This window comes from Antrostomus carolinensis, unplaced genomic scaffold, assembly GCF_000700745.2.
Source record: "Antrostomus carolinensis isolate BGI_N321 unplaced genomic scaffold, ASM70074v2 scaffold18055, whole genome shotgun sequence".
NCBI lineage: Eukaryota > Metazoa > Chordata > Aves > Caprimulgiformes > Caprimulgidae > Antrostomus > Antrostomus carolinensis.
In genome coordinates this window covers 55,962-74,561 of record NW_010315889.1, presented here as the reverse complement: position 1 = coordinate 74,561, position 18,600 = coordinate 55,962, and the positions used below count along the sequence as shown (strand labels likewise).

General features: G+C 42.5%; 1 protein-coding gene across 2 annotated transcripts in view; it reads left to right on the top strand.

The window, feature by feature from the left end:
• Nucleotides 1–2,191: 2,191 nt before the first annotated feature.
• Nucleotides 2,192–18,600, top strand: part of ARHGEF4 (Rho guanine nucleotide exchange factor 4) — a 43,172-nt gene continuing 26,763 nt past the window's right edge. The window contains exon 1 of one of the 2 annotated variants that reach the window (XM_010168111.2): nucleotides 2,192–2,323. The gene's annotated coding sequence lies outside the window, so the exon portion shown is untranslated. The remainder of the gene's footprint in view (nucleotides 2,324–18,600) is intronic. The other variant, XM_010168110.1, reaches the window with a different exon arrangement.

The window sequence follows — 18,600 nt, the reverse complement described above, 5'->3', positions numbered from 1 at the left end:
GGTGGGGGGGCGGGGCAAAAGCTTTAAAGATGCCAATGAACATTTTTCAAGCTGAAAATTACTTTTAGCAGTGAAAATAGCAGTAGATGCATAAGGCAAAAGCAATGAAGCTGTGCATAAGATAAGGGAAAAAGATGAGATCAGAGGGATGCAAGGAAAGTTTTCAATTAAGTGACTGCTAACTCCCTTCTTATAAATGATTTGGTTTTATTTGTTCTTGAAAAACATTTCTAATTTGCTTTTGTTGCTCTACTAATAAGTTGAAAATTGTTATTATCAGAAAAATGTTTTTCAGACAATGGATGAGCAAAGACTGGTACTTTAATGCTCGTATACGTGTCAGAGCAAAGCTAGGAGAATGCTTGGGGTTTTGTGAAATGTCACTTAAAGTTGAATGGTTGGGTAGTTACACACCTCCACAGAAAATTCTGCTTTAATCCTAAGCGCATACGCACCTCCATGTCCTGAACTGCCATCAATATTGAGTGGAGTTCCAGGTTTAGACAATTAATATATCTTTGCTATGTTGTGCATGTTTATTGAATTCATAGCATAAACAATCAAGTATTCAGTTCAAAAATAGCTCATAGTCCAGTCATTTTGATGTCAAGTTACTGCACTGAACTGATAGCTGCTACACTGAATTTACACCTTGCTGTGTTATTAGAAGTAATCAGGTGATGCAGCCTTAATGAAACATCATGTGATATGAAAGCATTGATGAGGACAATCTTTGCAGGTCTTGCTTTAACCTCTGACAGCACTTTGTTTTGTATTACTGGGAAGCTTTGCTTTCAGGTAATAATAAGCTAATGAACCCTTAGGCACTTTTTCTTGGCCCATTGACACAATGAGGTTCGTAAGATGCGCTTGCATTATGGAGTGAAAAGAGGGCTCAGGTACAGCCTTATGTGTCCACAGGTTCTGACTGGTGCTTTTCTTATCCAAGCTGTACAAGATCAAGCTCAAAGTTGGGTTTTTTCACCTATTCTGCAAAAATTTTGAGTGTGATATCATGTGTAACTTGGATAGCCAAGATTGTCACCAGGAGTGCTGATAGCGATATCTGTGTTTTCACTTCATTCAGTTCTACTACTGTAGCCTTGTCAAGTCTGTTACACTAAAATTACTAGTCATATCAGCTGTTGTTCTCTGCATCATGCTTGTGTTAGCTACTTACTTCATGCATAGCAATCTTTGTGAAGCCCACCTCTTTGTCATGGAAACTGTTGTCCTAGCGGTTGCTAATCCAGATGAATGTGTCAGCAAATGTTTTCTTTAATCACTGACATTTTTCGCAGATTTTGAGAACAGAAAGTTTATGCTCAGTAGCCTGTACAGGTATGGGATGAATGAAAGATTGGTCAACATGCCACTGATCGGTATTTGCTAATACCTTGAGGAGACCTTAGGAAAAGGTTCCTGCCTATGAAACGGATGAAGTGCCATTTTCTTCTGTGTGAGGAGTATAAATGCCATATTTTTATTTCTCTCAGGATTATGCTTGTATCTTGAGACTTCAACGTTTGTTTTAGCTACAGACCATTAACCCACCATTATCTGTAGCTTATTTGGGGCTGTGCTGAGCAGAATGGCCCTCCTGTGGTAATAATGGATACTTCTGTAGCAAACACCCTTTTAGGCAACATAAAGGGTTCTCAAGTTAAATGAATGTGTAGACAAAGAGGAAGGTGAATGTTTTTCCCAAAGGCTAAGAGTTTCCTTGTTGTGATAGGATTTGGTAAATCATAATCATCAAGGTTATGAATTGGTAGACATAAGCTTGCTACTTAGTCAAGTTTCCTGTTAACAGGGCAATGTCATAATGAAATCACGTTTGCGTCATCTCTGCCCTGCGCCTTTTTCAGAGCCTGGTTTTTTATTCTTACTTAATCTTTTCTTTGCAACATGCAGCAGTTGTTGAGTTTTTTTAAATCATACTTTCCAGTTTAGAAAAAGACACAATCATTAATGGTAACAAAACATGAATGGAGATGAATTCACTGAAAAATGGGCGTGCACCAGGCTGGAACTGTGCCTTCAAATTGCCTATACAGTTTCCTTGTCTTTTTTTCCTTTATGCTTTGTTATAGTGTCCCTCACCCCAGCCAAGCTCGTATAGTTGATTCAGTGCTGCTAAGGATCTTGTGGTCTATACCAGTTTGTTCTTTTTGTTGTTGCAGTGATCACTGATGGGGCACTGGATAAGACAGCTCTAACTGATGATGTGGGAAGTGAGGAGGACCTGTATGAGGACTTCCGGAGCTCCAACCACCGCTATGGCCACCCTGGGGGCGGCGGAGAGCAGCTTGCCATCAATGAGGTATTGTGCTGGTTGGTTTCTAACAGGCAGGATAAGGAAGGATGCTGGTTCTTGTTGTGAACTGTAAGAGAGGTCAACAACCAAACCGATAATGGCAAAGTGGATGGGGCTTCAAATGTCATTTACTGTGGGTACCACTTACACCTGGGTAATGACAGGGTCTGGGCCTTCCATCAAGGCACTCTTCCTAACAGTAGAGATCAACAATGTAAGGTAATGCAGAGCCACAGGTCCTGAGCAGATAACTCTCATCTTAGGTGTTTTTGAATGAAAAGTTGAAAACCATTAACAAGCAGCCTGGTCAGGGCTGGTATGAGACTTGAAATGTGATGTACTGAAGGTATAAAGGAAATGCTGGAAAAAAACCTGGTCCACATACTTCTTTATTGGAAGATGAGAAGGGTGCAACGTTTAACATAGGCTTGGTCTTCACTACTTTTTCCTGTTCCCCAGTAAATTCACTCTAGGGATGTGAAAGACATGCCTTTTTCAGTCAGTGCTTTTACGTATTATGTTTTATAGAGCTGACACTGATTAACTTGAGACCAGCAATTTAAAAATGTGCTACTTATTTTAACTGATGCGTTAAGCAACATATTAATAGAATTGAAGGCTTTCTTTTTTTTTCTGCAAAAATACAATGGCTTTGTCTAATGCATTAGAACTGGCATGCTGTTACACACAGAATGCTTTTTCAGTGGGGTGAACTAATAAACTTTTTCATTGGAAGAGTGGAGCTTGTTCACTGTATGAGTGATCTCTTGCACTCTTACACCTTCCTTCTCTCTTTCCTATACTCTGTTACCTTTACATGACCTTCACAAGATGAGAAGACAAGGATAAAAGATGTATTATGTTTTCTTGTGGCTAAACTATAACTGAAACTATGTTGACCAAGGCTCTGTGCCTGTATGTTTGATATATATAGCAATGGTGCTTCTGGGGTCTGCAAAAGCTCCAGAAAGTTGCACAGAGAAGATAATTGCTTTTCTTCAAAAACAACAGCAGCAAATGCTCTCCTAGCAGTTTTCCTGCTCCTGGTGCTCCGAATCCTTGACTACAGCCCTGGGTCCCTTTTGTGTACTTCCATGAGTTATCAGACCATAGCCAGAGCTTTTTGATTTAACCTCAGCTGGTTTTGGTTGTTGTCACTGGCAAGCAAACATTAGTACAACACCAGAAAATACTGAGTTGCATTCTCCCATGTTTACCTGGTGTGTTTGAGAGAGTCCCAGGCACTGCAGGAGTCGGTCCCATAGCGTGCACTGAGAGTGTGGTGGGAGGAGGATTCTGCTTTCCTCCCATTCAGGTGCTTGCCTTGGTAAGTCTTCTTACTGTGTCTCATCAAACAGAACATCCTCTGGATTTTTTTTTCCTTTTTTTTAAAGGAAAAGGCAAAAGACTTTTTTTTTCCTTAAAGAAAATCTTTACAACTCTAAAAATCAGGAAAAAAAATTAACTTGGCAGTGGGTCTATCTATCCATTGTGTATTTTGTGGCTTTCTCTTTCATCATTCACTGTTATTGAGAACAATTGTTTTTCTTTCTTTTCTTAAAAGTTCATTTTATTAGAGTAAAATTTAACTTCTAATCAAGAAAGCAAATGGATGTATCCAAAGCAGGTGTATAGTCTTTGAAGTGTATATGGGGATCTCTTGACCAGTTGACTGGAAGAAAAAAGATTGGTTTTGGCTTGTTCCCTAGAAGCTTGCCTGTTCAGAGGCCAACAAAACTGTAAAAACAGGCAGTACATTATTTACTTTGTCAACTGGTTCCTACGGGTAATTAATTCATCAGTTAGCTTCACTGAGCCTTAGCAAAGTGCTTTCCTACACAATCACTTCCTGGAACAGTAAAATACAAAATCTCTGAGGTGAAATACTGTGAGGTAGGGATTTTACACGAACAGACATCTTAAGTGTTGGAACTGAAATATCTCAAATAGCTGGCAATCAGACAGGCTTATCTTCATCTTCACTGCTGGACCAAAAGCTGGGTGTTAATTAGTCTTGAGTATTTTCTGTAGTAGTGCTAGGAGTGATGTAGAGTTGAAGATATCAATGTCCAATAATTTAGTCACATTTTGTGAGTAGTCTTCTCTGTCTTTTATTGTATTCCAAATTGTGTTTTATTGGTTGTGGATAAGGAAACTATGGTAACCGCATTATTCTTAGCCGTCTTGGAAGAAGCAGCTTTCAAATAAACAGAGAAGGTTGAAATACATTATTAAGGCATTTGGCAGATCAAGTGTTGCATTAAAAAACAAAATACTCCACCACTGAGTTTTAGTTCATTTTGGATCAAGAGAAAACGGTTGTGAAATAAAAAAGAAACCTTTCATAAAACTAGAATAATTTATTGGCAAGAAGACTAGAGGGATAAAAGAAAGCTGGAAAGGTTGTATAGAGCCCACCTAAGAAGATCAGCATGAGAGTGTGTGAGAGCCAAGAAAAATCAATCAAAAAGTAATAATAAGGTTTTGGGATAAGAAAAGAGGCAGGGGAAGTCATTTTCCTGGGGCATCTGTTTGACATTCTTTCAAATGCATTCTTGATGCTCATGAAAAGAGATTTTTGTGTTTAGATTGTACTTGTTGATGTTTACTTTGTGTTTGTTCCAGATAAAGACCCTATCCTTGTATCTCGTTGCTTCCACAGTATAGTTAGGTAAAATGCAGCAAGAGAGAAATCTATACTGCAAGTGCATTGTGGTTCTGTCCTTCCAGTGCAGAAATATTATGTATAGGACAGATGTAGCTTCAAACTTCATGAAATGTGTTTTATGTAGACTGAAGTCACAAACATGGGGGATTAAGTATATAAAAAGCCTGCCTGCCCAGCTCTCGAGTGATCATGGTGATAATGAGGAAAACTATACTGCTTGTCAAGTAATTGGCCTTGGTGAGTAGGCTTAGGGCCTGTTTGCTTGGAGATATCTTATGTGTACAAAGGGTTTGTTCTCTCCTGCTGTGCCAAGGGTCCATATGGCTCTGTGCTCTGGAAGAAATGCTATTGCAGTTCAACATGTGGAGTGTTTAGCCCCTTGCAGCCCTAGATGAACAGTACCGTTCCCATCTTGTGAAAGCAAAGCACTATAAAGCACTAAATGTTTGGAAAATAACAGTAAGACTCCCTATTTTTTCCTTATCTCTTGTGACTCTTATATTTGATAACTTTGGAATTTGGTATGTGAAGTCTTGCTCCTGAGGAAATGCACGACTCATTGGCTTCAGCAGTCCAGGATTTTATCTAAGGCATGTTAACACCACTGCCTTATGTTTTAAAGTGACAATATTGTAGTGTTACAGATGTTTGTGCTAACCAGTTCTTGTTGCTTAGGTGCAATTAAGCTAATTGGTTCCAACATACACATTTCTAGTTTAACAAAGTAATTTATAGAGAAAAATGTTCAGGAAATGGTGCAAACAATACATCTGCCAGGTACCAAAGGCAGCAGATACTGTAGCAGTCCTCTCTTTGTCATACTGAGCAGTGTACAACTGGGGCTCTTGAGTCTCTAAAGCATCGTTCTTGTGCTAACTCTTTGATCACTCACTGGGATGTTCTAGGCTCACCCAGTGCTCCTCCAAGCACAGCTGATTTTAAACAAGACAGACATGTAAACTGTTAACTCATAAAATGTTAATGCAGATGAAATCAGAACAACATATTTTAATTTTGTTAAACATGAATAATATCCTTTATAGCATTTTTCACATTATCTATCTACGTTCATAGAATCATAGAATAGTTTGGATTGGAAGGGACCTTAAAGATCATCTAGTTCCAACCCCCCTGCCATCAGCAGGGACACCTTCCACTAGACCAGGCTGCTCAAAGCCTCATCCAACCTGGCCTCGTTCCAATTAATAGAAATCTTGTGTGTACTATATGTGGACAAATTCCAAACCACAGGAAAAAAAATATAGTACTGCTGCAAAATGTTATCGCCTCCTTTTTTTTAAAAAGAGTACAGAATAGGTTGAAAAAGCTATGGTCACAACAGATTTCCAGACTGAAAACAGAATTAGAATTATTGATCATATGGAAGCAATATATAACATTCCTGTGTAATCTGGGAGAGGAGATTTATTACCACTTTTATATCTTAATGTGAGTGTATTGCTCTCCCAACTGATACTAAAGCAAATGGAAACCAGTTAACAAATACCCTCCTCCTTTTTTTTTTTTTTTTTTTCTTTCCCCCCCCAGAGGGCTTAATTCCCACTTTTGTGTCTTGCGTATTTCTGCAACCGAGGTTGACAACTGTGGTCCAGAAGCAGCAATTATGATTTATTTGCAGAGTACTGTATAAAGCTCAGTGCTGTCAAGGACAAGAAATAATGTTCCCCAATGGACGTAAATCTTTACTGGATCCGAGTTCTTGGTCCCAAGTGCTTGCGTAACTTTGTATAGGGCTCAGATGTGAATGTCCAGAGTATGGAGTCAGAATTGTGACTTCTTTTACTGCCTGATGGATTCAGTTTTTACAGGTCTCAGGTCTGCAAACTTCTAAGGTCATTTCAGAGGGCTTTTTGCAATTGATTTAAAGCAAATCAGTATATTCAAATACTTTATAGCAATTATGTCTCATCAGACATCAAGGTCAGGAGCTAGAGTGGTCCCAGGGTCACCAGAGCCATATTTCTGCTTTCTACCATAGGCAGCTGTGGCTGCTCTAAGCTGCTTTCTTGTGCCCTCCTCAGTGTTAGGACTTGGTTGTCCCCTGTGTCAGGGGAGGTTTAGACTGGATCTGAGGGAAGTCTTCTTCACCAAAAGGGCAGTCAAGCACTGGAAGAGGCTGCCCAGGGAGGCGGCGGAGTCACGTTCTCTGGTGGTATTTAAAAGCCATGTAGACGAGGTACTCAGGGACATGGTTTAGAGGTGGAGTTGGCAGTGTTGGGTTTATGGTTGGACGTGATGATCTTAAAGGTCTTTTCTAACCACTGCGATTCTGTGAAATCCTCCCCCAGCACACTGAAGATTAAAAGAGAATGATGGAAGCCAGTGTAGCTCACTAAGCACTGTGGATTGTCCTCATCTGGGGAAAGACTATCTTGCAACTGGATGTTGAGTTTTTCTGGAAAGGTGGGAGAAATGAGATAATCTTTCACACTTGCAGTCATGCTAAGTGAGCCCTTAGCAATCCAAATGCTTGCTTCCACACATATGTGTGAGGTGTGGGGAGGTAGCTCCCACACCATGTATGCTATGGTCTGTAGCATATGCACAGACAGGAGTTAAATCCACACAGAAGCATTTCTATAAAATATATATTTTTTTGCTAGACTCATGCTTTCTCTAAATAGCCCTATTAATCTGATATTCATTTGAAAGAACAAATAAAAAACCCCAGACTTAGCTTAGTTCTTTGGGGCAAGAATAGCACATGGGGGTCTGTCATAGTTTTAACTCCTAAAACAGAAATGCCGAGGTGTTACAGTGGAAGGGGCTCTGCAAGTGCCTGAGGGAATAACTGGGTTATGGGGTTCGTCTCTGAATGGACCTAACTCCTCCTTCCAGGAGCCAAACTTAAGAAGCAGAACAAGAGAGGTAGCCTCTGTGTTTCACCTCTTTGTTGGTACGGGTGTGTCCCCACACACATACTGACATGTTTAAAGAGGGGAAACGTGCCCAAACTTTCATCTGCGACTGTAAACCAGACCTAAATACGTCATTCAAAGGAAATAACTGGAGACAGCATGATGGCTTTGGAGTTCTTACATCAGCCCTGCCAGCTGTTAAATTGTAAAGACTCTAACAGCTTCTGTTAACACTTGTTAATGATAGCTTGTGAGTATTAGGGGACTCTTAATAATGTCTGGTTTTTGCCGGCGTTAAATGTGTTCCTAGTTACTGGGGTGTAGAGAGAGGCTTGGCTTCACAAACAATTTTCCCCTTGGAGAAAAAATGATCCAACAATATTTTAACTCCTGAAGTTACTTGTGCCAAATCATCTCGGAGTCTGTCTGTATTTTATCCAGTGTATCTGTTGGTTCCTGGAACTCTGTCTAATGCTTCCCACCGCTTAAGGAAAACAGGGCCTGTCTACTGACTTGCTAAACACAAGAGATTGTTGTCTCTTTATAGTGAAGGCTTCAACTAACTTCCCATACTTTGTCATTCCATTAAAAGAGCTCTTTTAATCCGTACCAGTGGTGGTGTATCCTGTAGGGCTAAGGGTTACATTTGCAGAGGGTCAGAAGTGGTCTGGCTGCCACTTCTAGCAGTCAAGGGCCATCTACCATGGTGCCACTGAGATCTTCAAATCCTTGCTCTGCTGCACTTGAGTTAGTGTGGCAGGCAGGTGCTAACCCTCTGAGGTCCTGATGGTCCCTACCTGCTGAGGGCTCTCACGTGCACTTTATCACAGGCTTTCTAATCTGCCATCCTTCAACCAGTTTTGCCTGCAGGACCTGATTGTGGAGTGCACATGCTTGATCCGACCGACAGCCAAGGAAAACCTGTAAGCAGGTAAAGATGAGCGATTTCACCATTTGTGTGTAAAGCGGGAGCCTTGTTTTCAAACCTGCCTTCTGACTGATACAGAGAAGGAACTTGCCCCTGTCCATGATATACCTCACTAGCTATCCTTGTTTGGCTTCCAGGGATCCTTGGCTTAGTACCTAGGATCCTTGGCTTAGTACCTAACGCTCCATTGCTGTTCTGTGGGAGGAAGAGCATTAGAAGCCCTGCAATATTTTGCACCTCTTCTAAGATTTGACTTCAGAAGCGTAGCATGAATTAAACTGCAGTTATTCCTGTTTGAAATGGTAGTCTGATGGTGTGCAAAGACAAACCTGCTTGGCAGAATCTTGCTCTTACAATTTGCTCTGCCAATGTCTTTATTTTAAAAATAGTTTTTGAGATGTTCATGCCCCAGTTTGTTAGTTCAAGAAACACCTGTAATGGATAACAGCACAGTAACAAAGTGGATATTGGAGTGCAAAGATTTGCTGAGAGAAGGGGATAAAGAAGGAATGTGACAGAGTAGGAACACTGGGTAGAGGTTACTGTAGAGGTTATTACAGTTTTAAGTGTTTGCATAGTGGCAGAGGAGTGAATATATCTGGTTTTATACCATACTTGTGCCTCAAATTCCTTTCAGCACGGTTTTGATATCAGAACATTTCTTGCATTTGTTCTCTCCAAATCCTGATTTAGAGCAGCTCCTCTGCAAAGTTGTCTTTTTTCTTAATCCCCAGAAGACATTTGAACCTTGTGGTGGAAAAATAAAATCCCTCCTGATTCTTCTGGCCCTTCAGAGAGCACTGTTAATCCTTCAAAAGATCTTCCCTATTGGCTTCAGCCCTGTCCTGTGACCAAGGCCCCTTGTCCTACACTCAGTAAACTAGGGGCAGAGTTAGCAGCAAGTTTCAGCCATGCTTTAATCCAGTGAAGGCATTGCCATATTCCTTGCAGTTTTATATCAAGGCTCTGATAAAAGCAGTAAAACTGCAGGAGTTGTAGAAGAAAGATAGATCAGTGAGAACAACTGAGCTGCTGAAGTGCCAACCCCACTTTTCCTGAGGCTCATGGAAAGACTCCCCCTCCCTCCGGGGTACTTGGGGCCAGCCCTTGCTCAGTGCCCTTGGCATGCCCTGGGAGTCATACGCCTGCTCCTTGCAGCAGAATGAGGAAATGTTACTTGCATTAACCCCACAACTCCCACACTTTGAACACACGGGCACTCCATGGGCAGGCGAACAGGACAGCCTTTGTCCCCAGCAGAATGGGACTCGCTGGCACACTTCCATGTGGAAGTGTGCCAGCCAAATCTTACTTGTCAGGCAGATTTGTACAGAGTTGTGGAGTGAGATCAGAGCCTCAGGGGACAGGAGAAGAACTGTGCTGCTTTACAGCAGTTGAACATCAAATGCAACCTCTTTCTTGAGGTTTTGGGTTAAGGGCAGGAGTAGTTGTAGGGAACAGTGACCTAAAAAGTTGTTGATGAGGTTATTTTTGTTCAATCCTACTTCTAACTGGTTTTAGCTATAATCTTTAGAGAGGATCCTGCTTCTGGCTATTCCACTGACTTGCCATTGGCAAGTTTTCATGTCACTGGGTTTTATGAAAAGAAAGCAGGCTGCTTGATGTATCCAATATGGACTGAATGTCCTGTTTTTTCATGTTCTTCTGTCCCTAATGGGTGCTTTGCTAGTAAAACAGTGGTGCACCTTGTTCACTTACTGTTGAGGCTACCAATTTCCCATCCTTGCTTTGCTGGTCATCTTGAAAGTCACTTACCGAGTTTTCTTCTGAGTTATATCATAGGTTGTTGCTAATTTATTGGCTGATGGAGCAGGCTCTTGGAGAGGAGCCCAGCAAGACTCATTCTGCAGAATGTGTTGTTCTGCTGCATTTTTTCTGGCCTGCTGGCTAAAACAGAGGTATCAGGAAAAGATGGTTTTGGAAGGCTACTTGACTCTGTAAAATTTCTGACCTGCTTTTGTGTTGTGTAGGGCATAAAAATGTCTAGCCTGTTTCTTATACGCAGCTTATGTGTGTCTTTTATACTCTCATAGCTTTTCTCTTTCTCATACTCTATGGAGCTGCTTGTTCTCCCCAGCCCTCCTATAGCTCACAGAATCACAGAATGTTAGGGATTGGAAGGGACCTCAAAAGATCATCTAGTCCAACCCCCCTTCCAGAGCAGGATCACCTGCGGTAGGTGTAGTAGCTCCTTTAATTGTAACAGAAGACAATGAAGGAGGGTTCTCAAATTAACATTGTTGTATGCCAGCTTGGAAGAACTTTACAGAGCTGTTATTTGTAAGCATTTTTCCTGTTTTCTACAGCTGTAAGAGCGGTATATTCTGTAAGAGGTGAGGAGGCTGAGCAGTCAGAAAAGCGTCAGAACATTGCTCTGCAACGAAACACGGGGGGTTTTTTTAAGATGACAGCTAAAGGAACCCTGTACTCATATTTTGTAATGTGTGGGCTCAACAGAATATGCCAGACAGCCCAAAACTATATGGCTTTCATGAAAACTCCTGTATAGTCAGAAAGAAAGGGGTCTTATGGTCTAGAAACTACCGAAAAATAAAGCTTGCCCCTGCTCCCTCCGCTCTCCAGCCACCTTTCTTAAAAACTCTTACAGGGATTATCACTTAGTGTTTTCTCAGCTCTGTACATTATGCATCTTCCTCTACCCCGTGTTAGTCACCACATTCATCAGTCACCACACACTGTTATTCATCCCCTTCTCACCCACTTTATCCATTTTCACTGGCTTCATTGCAGCTGCTTCAGGTCCCACAACTCTACCCATGCCTGTTCCCTCTCTCCTTTCCCTGACTTTTCTCAGAGTGTTTCTGTGCCTTTGCTTTTCCCTTATTTCTCTGTTCCAGCACACATAGTGCCCAAATGAAGACCATTCCTTGTCTTTCTGTGTTAACCACGGCTGTCAAATTTTCAGCATTAAAATAATTTCTAGAACCTCCTGAACACCATCTCTCTCGGTCATTAAGGATGATGTTGCTACCCTGTCTGCCTGTCCCTCACCTCTGTAACAAGATTGTTATTGTCATGGTCTATTCTGACCCCTTTCTAACTATTGCATTCAAGCTGTTAATCTTGCCAGGTCTCCATGCAGCACTTCCTTTCCTGTCTATCCATCTTACTCTATATCCCATTCAGCCTGTCTTTATTTCAGAGCATCATTAATATCCTTTGTTCTGCCTGGATCCATTAGTATCCTTTGTTCTGCCTGTGTCCAAGCTTGTGTTGAAAAGATCCATTTTCCTAGGCTACTGCATGGACTGTGTCAGCCTGTCTTTGCTTCTCTCTGCTTGTTCCTTGCTCCACAACATCTATCATAATGTACTTCTTGTTTCCCAGACCATTCTCATCTGTATTCCTTGCCTGTTATCTGTCATTCAGTCCTGAGAGAGAATTTTCCACCTTTAGTCAAACCCAAAAGCATGCTTGACAGTAGCCCAACCCGTCCTGGAAATGTGTCATCTTCTGTGTGTGATGCTGGAAGCTCCCTTGCCTCAGCTCACAGGAGCATGTGGGATGTGTGATGTTGGCACATGGCTCACAGCAGCAACACGGTTCCTCTGACACTGGAGCTCTAGCCCATGACAATAATTCCCAGATGCTTCAAACATGTTAATAGGTTTTGTTGCTGTTCTTGAAAATAAAACTTGTTTTAGGAGAACTTGGAAGATTTTCTGGTTTTAGTAGAGTCTGAAAGCAAAGGATTGGTTGCTAAGTGGATTCCGTCTTCTCCCTTTAAAAAAAAAAATTAAAAAAAAATTATTGTTGTCAAGGGTGGCCCATCAAAACGGCTGCTTTTCTTGCAGTGTACCAATGTGGCCAGACCTTAATCTATGCTACACAGAGAAACTATCAGGCCAGTTTTCTTTCCATTGATAATTACCTTATGAATCCTAGTACTCAAGCAAGAGAACAACTTGTAATGTTTTGGCAGTATTACATGAGGAAACTGTCCAGGGAAGTATGGACTGTAAAAGCTGTGTGGGCTTTAACCATGCCGTACTAGCTAGAGAAACATGCAGTGGGAGTAACTGGGCTCTAGTAACAGTGTGTTACACACTGTAAAATTCAGAGCAAATTGTGGGCCTTTGAGAGGCTGTTTTCCATATGATAATATGCAGTTTAAGAAGCTGTACTTGTTCTGATGTTTTCTGGCTCAATAGTGAATGACGTCCTTTCGGGAGGTGTTAGCTGCAGTTGGTACTGAGGGTTAATTAAATGAATAACAGGGTTGATAGTTGCTGAGTTTAGATGCTGGGCAAAGTGTGACAGTGGGATATATGGGAGTTAAGGAAACTTGGTTTTCATGGATTGATTTGCAGGCAGCAATGCTTGTCCCTCTCACAATTTCATTCTCAGTCTTTGTTTCAGTTGCTGAACTGAAAACTGAGTAGAAATATGTCCCTTGAACTAAACGTCCACTCGGAGCCTGGATTCTTTTTTGAAAGATGCATTTTCAATGGTTTGATCACCCTAGTGTTATTAGATGGAAGTATTTTCATCACCCAATTAAAAAAAAAAAAAAATAGAACCTTCTTCCCCAAGAAATTCTTCAATAGCTCTGTGTTATGAGAAGGGTGCTAATAATCTGGTCATTTTTATGTCAAAGAAAGGTTAAAGGGGGAAAAAAACAGTCATATGGATCCAGGTGAAATTTGTTACGTTAGCTGTTGAACTGGTGCAGGTTTCTGCATGTGTTGAATGTGTTCTCTTCCTCTGTAGTTCTGTATATATAGCATCCGAACAGCCTGCGATGGCAGCTGGAGGGAGAGGGAAGTTCATGTTTGTGTCTGTGACTTCACTGGTGTAAAAAGAGAGAGTAATGCCACCTCCGAAGATACTCTATTTAGGAACATCTTAGGAAAACTTGTAAAGAAGTTAGTATTTGCATACTCAGCGCTGTGTTCGCGTGGCATGCAAAGCTCTGTGGAATAGAGCAGGCAAACGCACCACGGAGCTGCCTGCCCGGTTTGTCTGTGCTCTGTGCCCTGCACAGAGAACAGACAATGCGCCTGGGGCAAAACAAATGTGTCTGTGGATCAGATGGGCCTAATCCAGGCTCAATTCTAGCACTTCTTCTGCCTTTGTTACTTGTCAATATTTTGACACATTTTTCACCTCATTGGAGAGAGGTTGTTGATAAATGCCCCAGTAAGAGTGTTCTTTTTCCCTCTAGTGATTTTTAGAGCACAGTTTATTTGTACCTACAATACTAATGTGTCCTTGGCTTTAAGAGGACTTGAATTGCGTTGTGTGTCTTGTACTTGTAGCAAGCGCATCCCTGTTTGTGCTAAGTCAGGTATAGGAAGTCCTGAAAATGTGCTTTAGCATGGTATATAGCTTACTCCTCAGAGCCTTGTTTTCCAAGTCTGCTTCCTTCTGGGAAAGGTGAAGGCTGCTGTTGGTGGGGCTGGTCCCCTCTGCACAGCTGCCCTCGAGGGTCTCCCTCTGGGGCACACACACTGGGTAGAACTTCACTGTTTGTTTTATTTATTTGCCTGTTCTACTGAAGCACCTGTGCTGCTTATTACAGTTCTTAATTTTTCACATTTATGTACATGTGCCTTTCAGTTTCCAGTTCAGCTGCTACAATACTGAAATATTTTTTTTGTTTGACCAAGAAGTGTGTTTGTCTATACGCTTCTGGCCTCCTAAACCTGACACCTAAAACAGTTGTCAAAAGCATAGGCCCTATTTGCTGCACGTGCAAAGCAAGGTGAGGAGTAAGGGCTGGACAGTAATTAGTATCATTTTGATGAAAACTAAAGGGGGATGTCTTTCTGCTTTATCTAATATTAGATATGGGGTTCTTAAATAATTTACTCTCTGAAAACTTGGTCACTGGCAAACTTCTGTGACTGCAGCATGGCTTTGTGTGCAGTCAGCCCTTCAAGGCTGTTCTTCCCTCACCACTTGCACCGTTTGAGTGGCAGCATTATTCCCTTGGTGCAGTCCTGGCTGAGGATGACTCTTGGCGAAAGGATGGGAAGTAAATTATTACGATTGCAAATTTGATTCCAATTAAGCTTATGCAACATTTACTTGAAATATGCTCCCTCAGTGGTAGTTATACAAACTAAATCCCACTCTACTACAAGCCACAAGGTAAAACCTTCAGTTATTTAATCTCTTGGTGATGCCACCTACTGCAGAAGTGTGTTTGATCAGTGAGGAGTAAGAATGAGGCCTTATTTCTGTTATAGAAAAATGCCACATGGTGTTTAGCAGCATGCGGCAGGAGCTGTAGAGCCCCCTCCACTGCAAACACTTTGAGTTACCATGGAAGTAACTCCCCCACGCACAGACTCTGCCAAGGACTGTGTGAGGGGATTCACTGTGTGGGGTTGAAAACAAAAGCCAGGTACAGTTTTTGTCCTTGTCGAGACCAGTTTCTACTTGTACTTTCTTATTAACTGTGGGATCAGAAGGGTGACTACAACTTATCATCAGTTGTCTAATGCTCCAAGATGTACACAAGGTAACATGTTACATGTGCCCAGGCAGTGTAGTGTGGGAGGGCATTTAGGTCTGTGCATCAGAAAAGCAAAGGAACATAGCTGTGGCTTAGTATGTTTCTTAGAGACAGCTCCAATAAAGTTAGGTGAAAATGTGCCCAGGTTTGCATCTTTTTTTCTGCATTTTCATCTTGGTATCAGTTTCCCCCCAACTTCTCCTTCCAGGCAGTCTCAGAACAGTGTCCAAGATGTAAACTACTTCCCCCTTTAAGATGTCTTGATATTCAGTCAAACTTTCTGTGCTTTCACCTTCAAATGTTTGAGCCTGTTCATGAATGGCAAAGATTTCGGGAGGTTACTGGAGAATGACTTTCTCATGGATTTTTAGAAATCGACTGGTATCCTGAGGCACCAACAGCATACCTCTGCCAGCCTGACTCACCAGTGTGTGTCCTGGTGGGTCACTGGAGTTTAATTATTTCTTTTTCAGTGTAACTAAGTGACTAGAGAAGATGGTAGTTGCTGTGCAGGTTTTAAAGCAGCATATGTGTATGTGATCATGCTTCCCATTCACCAGGATTAGCTTCTCCTGAAGATCTGCATGCAGTGGCTTATGCCCAAACTCAATTGGTTCATGAAAAGCCTTCAAAAGGGGACAAGATTTGCAGAATGCCTGGGAGTTGAACAACACAATGATGAGAGGCAACTGTGGACTTGAAGAACTTTCATTAAATTGAAGTCTGCAAGCTTAGGGATCTAAGTATTATGCTGTGGTGCATATGACAGGGGGAATTGGTTTTTCAAAGCTGTGAAGCAAATGCAGGCCAAAAACACCTGGGAACTGGGAACATCTGTGGATCCCGGTAATTTGCTCCATATATGAAGTTCTGCTTATCAGGTCTTGAAGCTGTGCTGAGAGTGCAAGCCCTTGTCCTACACGTTATTCCCCTTGTTCTATATTTAGGCTAGAGATAAGGGGATTTGCAGGATCTTGTAAGTTCAGAAACCAGCAAACAAATAATTCTAGACTTGATTTTATAATGCCTGAGAAAGACAGGTATCTTAAACATTATGGAAGCATAAGGAGACAGTGGAAGTTGTTTGACTGCTTAGCCTTTTCTATATAACTCCTGCTGTGGTTAGCACAATTTGGGAAAAAAAACCCCAAAATTAAAGTGCCCAGCCAAACCATAACTTTTAAACCTTTTCCCTTTTAAATCTCCCACCTGCTGTGTTCCAGGATGCATACAGGAGCTATACAGATCTTCAAGAAACATTATGGGCATTGATGTGTTAACACCTGAAAAAAGACAGCTTTTTTTAATAGGCATTCTCTCAATTGTGAGAGCAACTGAGTGCATTCTGTTCATACCCCACATCATGTGGCTGCTTCCTCCTTGCCCTTCCCAGAGATGGATGCTACCATAGGTGTTCAGCAGTTGGTATGTTTAAGGGGGGAAGCCGTGATTTCTGGTTCCTGCTCCTAGGAACGTGTGTGTGTGTGTATATATGTATGTACGCACATATACACATGTTTTTTGGAAATTTTTTTTTCATGTTTAAAACTATTGGGTAAGGTGCAGAATTACCTTCTTTGCACCCAGCTCCATGCATTAGCTACTCTATCATCTAGCCCTAGCTCCAGGAGCCGGATTGCTGCATTCATATTTTTGTTTCATGAAGTGGGATGTGTGGGGTAAGCATGTGAGAACTGGAAGATGTAGAATTACCTCTTGTCAATGAGGGTCTTGAATACTGGATCCTTCCTTTCCTGAGGAGTTGGCTGTTAAGTAAAAGGTGGGCTCTGCTTTGCTGGCTAGAGGAAAGAAAATGTCTGCAAATGTAGTCAAAGAGCCTGTCTGTGATAAATGCTCCCCATGAAGCATGCCTGACCTTTCCAAGGAGGAGTGCTTTATCCTGGTGAGAGCTATGGTTAGGCTGGGGCGTCTGTGAGTGTACCACAGGCAACTTGACACTTGGTGAACTTCACAGTCCAGCAGCAATATGTTAATTTGTAAAAACACGTTTAGGGTTCTGCAGAGCTGACTAGAGGTTTTCTGGTTGCAGAGATTTGGGGTTTAAGTGCCTCAGTCCCACAGAGGCGTTGGCAGAGGCAGCCAAGTCCTTTAGATGTTCTGGCTCCAGCAGATGGCAGAGTCCAACAGGAGCCGCTTGTCCTGGACCCCCAGTCAGAGGGGTTCGTCTCCCCCCATCCTCCTTGCAAAGACCCAGCGGCGTGTTGCACACTCAGGTGTGCGGGAAGCCGTGTGCCCTCGCCGTGCCCTTGCACTGTCGCACGTCAGCCTTCCCCAGCCCCACCCGGAGCAGCGGGATGTGCCTCCTGGCAGGACTTGTCTCTGTCGCTGGCGTGCTCTTAGTGCCAGCGGAAGGATTTATAAAAGCAGCCACCTAATCCACTCCTGACCCTCCTTAAAAGCCTCCCCTCACACCGCCTGGTCGGGCTGGCGCTTGCCGCGTTGCTAAGGCCTGCATGTATCCTGGAGACGGCGCCCAGCAAATAGCTGAGCCGCTCTCTGGAAAGCCAGTATCGCAGCCCGATTGCGGTGCTCCGGCACGCTCGGGCTTTCTGCAAGAAGAAATTCAGAGTCTTCCTTCTGCTAAAGCGATGGCGACAGTTCCTTTGGGAAAGAAGATGTGGAAACCCACAGATGTGTGGGTGGGGAGGGGGCATTTTGGCACAGGTGCTGTGCGGGACCAGCAATGGCTGTGTTGAACCGTTTAGACTTCTGCTTTTGAGAGCTGCAAAACAGCTTTTGTTCACAGCCCTCTGTCCCCATCCGTGCCCCTGCTGTGGGCTGTACAGCAGTCACTTAAGAAGCCTGCTGGAGGGGTTTTTTTTGTTGTCGTTTTCAAGGGTTTTTTTGTTTGTTTGGGGGTATTTTGGTTTTGTGGTTGTTTTTTTTTTCTTTTTTTTGCCTGGGGGCTGAAGCCATGGCAAAGGTCCCAGACCGGAGCAGGCACAAATGGAGTGCACTTCACACTTTCCTCCGCTGCAACATGAACCCGGAGACCCAGCGGGTAGTGGTCTTTGTCATCCTACTCTTCCTCATCATCGTCAACGTGGTGCTGATGTTTCTTTTGGCGTTTCACTGAAGGAGGACTGCCAGTACTGGTGTGGTGCATAGGGGTTTCCAGGACTGGGTGACAAATCAGCAGGTCAGCATGTTGTTGTCTGCCTCTGGTCTGCTTGTCTGCCGTTACAGTAACTGTGTGTCTCAGAGTATCCCTCCTTTGTTTTTTAATCATCACCTCCTTCCTCACCCTGCTCCCCTCACTCTCTTCCTGTCATCACCTGTGCCTTG